Source organism: Wolffia australiana, chromosome 11, assembly GCF_029677425.1.
Source record: "Wolffia australiana isolate 7733 chromosome 11, ASM2967742v1".
Lineage (NCBI taxonomy): Eukaryota > Viridiplantae > Streptophyta > Magnoliopsida > Alismatales > Araceae > Wolffia > Wolffia australiana.
In genome coordinates this window covers 5983315-5993568 of record NC_135845.1, presented here as the reverse complement: position 1 = coordinate 5993568, position 10254 = coordinate 5983315, and positions in this window count along the sequence as shown.

The window sequence follows — 10254 nt, the reverse complement described above, 5'->3', positions numbered from 1 at the left end:
GGAAGATATACTTTATTTTCAAGGCTTTTTATAAAACATCTTAAATAAGTATAAATAAGGGGGCACCCATTTTAGGTGCCCAGGCAAGCCAAATCCCATTCTAGAGTTTCTCCCCTCATTCCTCAAGCCTTTTTGATGGTGAGAAGAATCACAAGATCTTCAAGGAGTGGTGAACTTGAAGGGGAGATATAGCAACCTTCTACTCACGTGGATACCACTAGAGGCTGAGCAATTGATTGTCTTGAAAGAAGTCTCCCAAGAAGCAAGTCAAGGGTTGAAAAAGCTCCCCATAAGGTATTCATTCTATTACATGTTTTATAGATCATTTCTGAAATGATCAAAGGCTTCCACTAGTCAAAATGAGTTTTCATGCATAAAAAACTATAACACCACGACCCAATATATCTCATATATTTCATTAATGAAGTTAGTCTATAAAGGCTATTAGGCTATTGAAGTTATTAAGTAGACTAATATACGGGGTATAGAGAGTCCCACACAGAATTTTCAAATGTCGATAGATCTGCTTTAATTTTGGAAACTTTTATTAAATGTTGTGAGAGATGCCAATTTTTATGAAAAGTTTTATAAGATTATCAATGAAGATATGCAGCCTTATTCAATACCCCATGTGAGTCATTTCGAGTCCCCTGCCCTTCTTTTGCTCTCCACAAGTGTTGCATCTTTAGCTCAAAATGTTGGCCAACACACATGGACTGGTGTCTCTCTATACCCTCTCTCTTACCCCTCTCTCCCCCTCACACTCTATGGGCTATCTATTTGTTTGTCTATCTGTCTATCTTTCCGTCCGTCTGTCTGTCTGTCTGTTTGTCTGTTTATCTGTCTCTCCGTCTGTCTATCTATCTAGATATCTATCTATCAATCTATCTATCTATCTATCTATCTATCTATCTATCAATCTCTCTATCTATCTATCTATCTATCTATCTATCTATCTATCTATCTATCTATCTATCTATCTATCTATCTATCTAAATATCTATCTATCTATCTCTCTATCTCTCTATCTATCTGTCTATCTGTCTATCTGTCTATCTCTCTATCTGTCTATCTGTATATCTTTTTTTTAAAGAAAATTTAATTGATTTGAACGTGAAAATACATTGTTTGATGAACCCTTTGGGCAAAACAACATTGATATGAGAGTGTAGCATTCTTGTTTTTTCACTTTGGTCTTGAGACATTTAGGCCCTTGATCAAGGTTGATTTGAGACTTTTGTGCTCTTGACCAAGGCTGATTTGGGTCTAGATAGGTTGGTCAACCTCCCATTTTTGCGGATCTTCGGCGTGCAGCCCTTTCTTTCAATGGATCTTGATCTTTTAGATATTTTCCATGCCTGTGGTATGTCATTATCATTTCCCATCATATCTTTGCAGCTCTGGAGATTGGTCGCATATACATGAGTGGAGAAGCTTGTCTCCTTCTCTTGGCTTATTGTGTAGTTGGCTTTGACCTGTACGGCTGATAGCTGCTCCTTCATGACTGCATCTTCACTCTTTCTGGTTGGATTTCTCTCATGTCTGAAATCTCTAGCTCCACCTTTTATCATGTTATTCCTGTATCAAATCAAAGGAAAACAACTTACCTGTTCTTGCTACCATGCCATTTGCGATTGATAAAATCAAAAAACATGCATTATGCGAGAATTTTGCAGAAATGTTTGATCTGTGTGCCCTGTGCTAATTTTACTGTATGTATCCTATTATCTAGGGAATCAGGAGAGAAATCTCTCTACATTTACTTGTACCTTGACCATTAAAACCCGTTTGAGTTTCAAAGCATGACTTGAAAGCATTTCCAAAGTCTGTCAAAGAGCAATAGAAAATCAGAATCGACGCAGCAACATAATCACTATTGCAGATCTCAGACAAAATATATTTCTCAGCCCGAAAAGCTGGATAGCCACAACCTTGACGTTAAAGAGGGTTAGCATTGATTTCTAGGGGGAAAGAGGAGTCTCTCTCTCTCTCTCTCTCTCTCTCTCTCTCTCTCTCTCTCTTCCTTGAAAAGTTTGGGGAGACTGATTTCAGCTGTTTCTTCACGTTTACTTTGGGATGGACTATATGAGATTTTTCTAAATCTCGTTTTCATGTATATTTTTTGACAACTTTTATTTGGAGGGTATGATGGCAATCGATATATGTGACATTTGTATTGCCTTTATCATGTTCCTATGTATTGAAACTTTCTCCACTCTTTTTCCATTTTTTTTCCTTCTCTTCCCATCTTGATTCTCTCCCCTTTTTCTCTCTCTTTTTTTTTCCTCTTTTCTTCTCCTCTTTCCCCTTTTCCATCATGGTTCCCCCGTTCATTGCCAATGATAATGGTTAGCAGTTCCCCAGCTAAGACGTATATAATGGCTGAGTCTGCAATAAAGGTTGTGTTACTTTGTCGAGTATCCAACCTCTGCTACTCCGTCATAGGCCCTGAGAATACTTCAACAACACTAGCTTCTTGCTCGTCTAGGATTTCAATAATCAATGAACTAGAGAAGAAACATATATACTATCCCCTTACCTTCATGTATGAAACTTGTGATGGTCTAAGAGGATGCTGATGAAATTATCATAAAATGAATCATAAAACAGATAGCCATATGAATCAAATGCTGTTGGATAAATAAAAATTACCTCTTTGTTTTGCATTCCTTTTATGTGTGAAGTTTGAACCTGTTATGCCATGTATTTTACCTTTCTTATCGATGGCAAGCCCAATTTATCCACGTGGTAGTAGCCTCGTACATGATTTGGCAACTCCTCAGTCCTGCAAAAGAATTTTCTTGGTGGCAGTATGCATGATGAGTGAGTCCATTTGCTACCTGGTTTCCTCCTTTCGAGATATGTAGGATCTGTTTTATTAGTGGAAGAAATACCTGAATCTTGTCCCACCAAGGTTGTAGCTTCCATAATTTGCAAGCATGGCTATTAATTATTTGACACAATGCTATTGAATTTGATTCCACATATATATTATCAATTCCTTTTTGTCTACAAATTATCAAACCATCAAATAAAGCCTCACATTCAACTTCCACAGTGGTGATTTCTCTGTATGGATTAGAATAAGCAAAGATCATTGATTTTTCTGCATTTCGCACCATTCCTCCTCCCATGGCTCTCCTTGGGTTTCCTTTTGCCACACCACTTACATTCAACTTGTACATTCTAATAGGCGTTGGTACCCATGTGGCAAAAATAATAACATGATTATACACTAACTTTCCAGGATGTATTTTCCAATTGTTCAACCCTAAGATGTCTTTTCTAGATGGAATCGTTGTAGGTTTTATAAGAGGTTCTAAATTTTTTATCCATCGTTTTAGTTTCTGTATAATGGTCCAGTAACCAACTGTGTCATTTTCCCATTTCTTTTGATTCCTTTTCTTCCAAATCTCCCACAATAGTATCACTATTGAACGTTTGGTGAGGATAACACTTTTGCTCTCTGTAATATGGACTAATAAAAGGTGCTTCAGTAATGGTATCAAAGAAAGATTTGGATCTATCTGAATAGCCCATTTGTTCAGTAGCCAGTGCCAAGTTTGTTCTGCCCACTCTCTAACAAAAAATAAGTGTTCTCGATCCTCTATTTGAGGATTTTTTATGCAACATACGCATTTTGAAATAGTATGAATACCAAGCTGTTGAACATTTTTATCCAATGGTATTATATTGTTCACCAACTTCCATATAAAGAACTTTAGTTTTGTTGGGAGAGGTATTCTCCAAATGGCTGTGCTCATGGGATTGGCTGACTTTTTTGAACGAAAGTATTGCCATGCAGATTTTGTAGTAAATTCACCATTTGGTATTAGAGTCCAAATGGCTATATCTTGATTTTGTGATAATTGTAAATTTTCCTCTCTGATCCGTGAAATAATGTTTTCTGTGATTCCACTATTTCTGAGAATGCATTCCCAATCTTGAGATAACAGATCTTTAACTTTAAGGTCTGGGTTCAGGGAGATATATCCTGGTAGAGTATTTAAGGGCCCCAAACTCGTCCAATTTGAGGACCAGACATTTATCAAGCCTTTTCCAACTTTCCACTGTATGACTTCAAGCATCTCCTGCCATGAATTCTTCAAAATTTTTATTCTTTGAGGTATGAATCAAGTCGATCTGATTTGATCCCAATCTCCAAATTTTGATCTAAGTAGTTTGGTCCAGAGTGATGTTGCTCTGTGGAAATTCCATGCTCTTTTCATGCGTTGGATTTTCACAATGTCTTTAATATTTCTGAGTCCAAGGCCATTTTCTTCTTTAGGGTAGCATATATTTGACCATGACATCCAATGTCTTTTCTTATGTTCCAAAGTACTCAACCATAAGAAGGATGCCATGATTTGATGTAATGAGTCAATCAATTTTTTCGGAACATCATAAATAGACAACACGTGAATAGGAATACTATTTAGGACATGATTTATCAAAATAATTCTGCCTCCGGGCAAAAGCAATTTACCTTTCCATCCATCAAGCTTCTTTCTGATACTAGTGAGAATGCCATCAAAATATTTCGATTTTGCTGGTCCTGTGAAAATAGGACATCCCAAATACTGAAATGGAAAACTACCTTGATTGAAAGATGTTATGGTTTCGATGTCCATTAGTCGCCGAGTAGAAATTTTCCCAGACACATAAAAGGCACTTTTATGCTTATTTATTCTTTGACCGGACGCATTTTCATATCGTTCCAATAGATGCATCATATTTTTAACTGATTGTTTTTTTTCCATTGAGGAATATAATTGTGTCATCTGCAAATAAACAATGGGATATGACTGGTGCACCTTTTTTGGTAAAATACTGATCAACCCGCTTTATTTGAATATTCCTCTTTAAATTTCAGCTCAAGATTTCTTCTGCCAAAACAAAGAGACTTGGTGAGATGGGGTCTCCCTGTCTAAGGCCTCTTGATGCCTGGAAAAAAGGTGTAGAGTTTCCATCTACTATCACATAGAAATGATTATTCTCTACACAGGCTTTAATCATATCTATCCATGAGGTAGAAAATCCAAACCGTTCTAAAACAGAGAAAAGAAATGTCCATCTTACTCGGTCGTATGCTTTCTCCATGTCAAGTTTCATGATAATATTTTGTCCAACAGTTTTCTGATTTATTGATTGTGCAATTTCCTGAACAAGACATACATTCTCATGAATCGATTTAGATTTAATGAAACCAAACTGTTCCTCGGAAGTAAGATACCTAAGTGCTTATTTAAAAGTTTACTGATAATCCTGTATGCTACATTGCATAAGCTAATCGGTCTGAGTTGTGAAAATGAGTTTGGTGTCTCAATTTTTGGAATCAGAACTATAAAGGTGGCTTTCCAAGCTCGCGGAAGTGATTTAGTGATAAAAAAAGATAGAATTGCCTCATAAACATCAGATGCAATAATTTCCCAACATTCAATAAAAAATCGAGGAGTAAAACCATCTGGACCAGGGGCACTATCCGGATTCATAGAGGTTAGTATCTCGAAGATTTCCTTTATGTTTGGAGGTCTAGATAACATGTTATTTTCCTCTGGCAGTATTTCCTTTGAAATTACTTCTAATAGATCTTGGTCACTGTGTAAGGGCTCCGCAGTGAGCAATGCTTTATAGAAGTCTATAGCACACATTTCTAATTTCTTATGATCATGCTCAAACTGCTCTCTAATATTTGAGTAGTGGTCTCTTCTTTTGCGTGCATTGATAATGGAATGAAAATACTTTGTATTCTGATCACCTTCTTTCAACCAACGTTGATTTGAATTTTGTTTCAAAAACATCTCAAATTGTTGCTCCCTAAGTTCAAGTTCCTTTTTAAATTTTGTCGATATTTTGTATTTTTGTTCATCCCACTGATTTTGTAAATCAAGTTCCAAGTTGTCTATATGCGTTTTTAACTTTTCTTTTTCTGTATAAATATTTCCAAAATTTTCTTTATTGCAAGACCGCAGAATTTGTTTTAATGCTTTTAATTTCATGCTTAGATTTATCATAGGATCTGTGTGGCCTACCTTCCCCCAATTGTTTCTGATGAGTTCAAGGAATTTAGGGTGTTTGGTCCACATGGCTTGAAAACGGAAAGGGGTTTTCCTAATTGGGGAAGTAAGTGGTTTGAAGCTGAGTAGGATGGGAGAGTGATCTGATAGTCGTTTGGAAAGATATCTGATCTCGTAAGGTGGTAATGTCAGTGTGTGTTCATTCATTAATATCCTGCCGAGTCGTTCATAAATTCTATGACTACCTTGACGTCCATTGCACCAAGAAAATGAATTTCCTTCATGTCGGGGTTCAAATAGTGCAAGCTGCATAATACCATTATTAAAATCTTCCATCCCTTAGATGCGGATCCTTTCCTCCTTTCTTTTCCACAACCGTTCTTATGGAGTTAAAGTCACCTCCTATAATCCATGGATTTGATGTAAAACTAAATTTTTTAGCAAGATTTTCCCACAGTGTTTTTCTCATTTCAGCATGATGAGATGCATAAATGAAAGTCATCATCACCGTAGTAAGTCCCATATTGACTTCGACCGTAATACTTTGCTCACATGAATCAATAAGTTTTGGGTTAACACCATTTTTCCTCTTTGTTGTGCACAACAGCCATCCATGCCTAACTTATTTCTATATTTATCCAACTTGTTCACATGAGCTATTGGTTCAAAAACTCCTAGCATTTGTATTTTAAATTCTTTGATGAGATCTTTAATACGTAAGCATGTTTCAGCCTTAGCTATGCCCCTACAATTCCAAAACAGGGTGTTAATCATTTAACTTCAAGTGTAGTAGCCATTGATTCTCTAAGGGGCCGTCAATGTTATGGTCGTATGGAACCAGATGTTCATCATCGGATGTAACTTGTTCTAAGAAATCATCTATGTTCATCAAAAAAAAAATTCTGAGGTATAGTGTGTCAGAGAATTTGGTTTTTCTCAGAGAATTTGGTTTTCTGCTATGTGTCTGAGAATTAAATCCATCATCTAAGCTTCCAACACTAAGTGTATCTATTGTTTGAAAACCTGCCTGTTCATCTTCATGGATATTATTTAATATATTAAACATATTTGTATCATTTACTGCATAACAAGGTGTGGATAGTTAAGTCCTGTGGGAATTGGATCTAAGGTGTGCTGTGATGGTGGGATTTCTATCGGTTTTGGGATCCAAAGGTAATTTTCCTTTTTCTTTTTGGGAACCCATTTGTAGTTTTACTGGTCGTTGGGGTTTGTTTGTCTCATGATGTTGATGTTCCTCAACTGGATACCTTCTTTCTTGGGAGGGAGTACTAAAGTTTCTTACTTTTCTACAATTTTCTAGATTATGTCCTACTATTTGATAGTTTTGACAATACATGGGATATCGTTCTACTATCACCCTTTGCTTAATGATTTCTGTGCTGCCATTTCTAATTAAGACAAGTTTTGGAATAGATTGGGATACATCGATTTCAACACATGCCCTTGCATACCCTGGTCTAGAGAATTGACTTACACCCTCATCTTGCATTATAAAAGTACCAAGCATGGACATAATGGATTTGAAAGGACCAGGATTAAAAAATTGTGGACGTAGACCAGGTAGACCTATCCACACAGGAATTTTTGTAGCTTCCTTCTCTGATGAAAAATTTGGGGTCCATCTAAAAGATCTTATGGTATGATTTCCTAAAGACCACACATTTTTTGCCCAGGCTTTTTTAAAATCCCCTTCATTCTCAAATCTAATCATGACATGCCGGTCATCTAAAGCCGTTATATGTATTATATTATGAAAAAGTTTGAGATTGGCGAAGGCCTGTTCAATAAAATCTATTTCAGGTCTTCCATAGGTGAACTTACCAATAAGGGTCTTTTCAAACGGTCTGGCCATCTCTCCTATTTCCTCATCTGTGAAACTTATAATCCTTTGACCTTCATATATTGAATATGGTCGAAATGGAACCTTATTAGTGTAATTTGGGATCATAGGACTTGTAGGTACTTTCATGTTTGGTGGATCAGTTTGGCTTCCGTAACTATTGATTAATATTTCTTTATATGTGTGTATCTTCATTGTGGGTGAAGAATGTTCCTTTCTCCCTTGTCAATTTTTTTGCTGCTATCGTCATGGATTCTAAACCTGTCTTAGGTACCTGTTCCAAAAGGAGTTCCTTCCTCTTTGTCTTAGATTTCAGTTTTAAATCTTTTTTATTACGATCTTTTCTAGCTATCTTCTGAACGTTAAGATGAATCAACCGTTTATTCTTCAGGGTAACTTTGTAAAATTTTATGTGTGTATGTTTTCCTTCCAGACCTTGGTGTTTGAATAGCTGCTTGTTTTTTTTGAAGTTCCATAATTTAGGATAATCTTCTAGATGGTCATGAATTTCGTGGACATGTAAGTCCTGATTTTCCCCCACTTGTTTGCTGGTTCCATGTAATGCTCTGTCCTCTATAATATGAATCGAGCTATGAGTTCTTTCATCTTCCAATATGTGTACATGTGGATATGGTTCTACCATATTGCAGCTTGCAGCATTTTCCTTTTTCTCTTTTGCCGAGCCTTTTGTGAGGGTTTGATCTTCAATCCCGCAAGGATTAGTTCCCTGAAGTAATCTTGGTTTTTGGAAAGTTATCAGTTATTTCCAGAATGGGGCTAGTAGACATTTTCCTGTAGTGGGTACTTCTAGAATCTCTCGTTCCATCATGGCCCATAGTATTTCTGTCCATTCAATCTTGACCAATTTTCTCTCAGTGATCAACTTCAATGGTACATCTATCACCGCCCATTTTGTTATGCCGTATATCCCACCCATTATTTTCCAGTCTTGTAACATGGTTGTTAGTAAATTGCTCAGTTCAATCCATGTATCTGTCATTTCCTCCCGCCTTTCAGATTTGCTGTTGTTAAATTTTTCCTCTTTCCAATCTAATCCCACAGCTCTAGCTAAATCGGGTCGGCTCATCGAAATACGCAGATTATTGACCCAGGTTCATCTATGTTGAGGTTCATAGCATGCAAAGAGTTGTTGGATAAGGTTTTTGTGTATCTGGGTATCTGATTCCACTTCCAAAATCTTGAGTAATCCACACCTTTCCATCCATATTTCAAAACGACTTAAGTCTATACCTCTATCCAATGGAAATGTTATGATTTCAAGCTTGCCCTCCAGATGAGCATATTTTGAATGATATAACTCCAGCTGTTTTCTGGAAACTGATTTGTTGTGAGTAGTAGATACGGGGGAGATCTGTTAATTGATTTCCATTGCAGTCAATTTTCCTTTTTTTGTTTTTCTCTTTTTTGTTTGTTTTTTTTTTCACTGATCCAGACGGCCTAAAAGTTCACTCACTCTCTTGGATGATAAATATAGTTGAGTACAACTAAGCCTACTCCTATGTTCTTTTTAGAGATCTGTTTTTGTGTCTACCGTGAATAATAGGAGCTGTTTCGTTTGGTCTGGTTTAAATATATCTAATCAAAACAAACTATATAACCACAAAGCAAGTAAAGACTAGAATAAAGTATAGAAAACAATTCATTAGTTATTTCTATCTAACATTTAAATTCAGCCAATATAGAAAGCATCAAGGCAAATTTAATCGTGACGAGTTTGAACATACCTGTGAGAATACCTGATAGTTTATTCCACAAACTTGTAGATACTTTAAATGCCTTGACCATATGAATTTTTGTCCCGGGCCTTCTTCGTTGTCTCTATCTCACAAGGATCTTCTTCTCACATTTTTTATCTGAGTGGCTGCTTGGGTTTTTTCTTTTGTGTTTTTGTGCTCCACCGTTAACCTCCCTCCTTCGCCACCTTTTTCGTCCTCAACCCTCCCTCACGTTCCCTCACCCTTCTCCTTTCCTATCCTCTCCCTCCTCCCTCCCGCTATTCTACCTCGCCCCTCCCTCAATCCTCGCCCTTCCCTATCCCTTCCTCCTTCGCGCTATCCAACCTCGCCTCTCCCTCGCCCTCAATCTTCAATCCCCCGCCCTCGCCCCTCCTTCGACCCCCGCTCGCCCTCGACCCTCGCTCTTCCCTATCCCTTCCTTCCTCCTTCGCGCTATCCAACCTCGCCTCTCCCTCGCCCTCAATCTTCCATCCCCCGCCCTCGCCCCTCCTTCGACCCCTGCTCGCCCCCGACCCTCGCCCTTCCCTGTCTATCTGTCTATCTATCTATCTGTCTTTCTATCTATCTATCTGTCTATCTATCTATCTGTCTTTCTATCTATCTATCTGTCTATCTATCT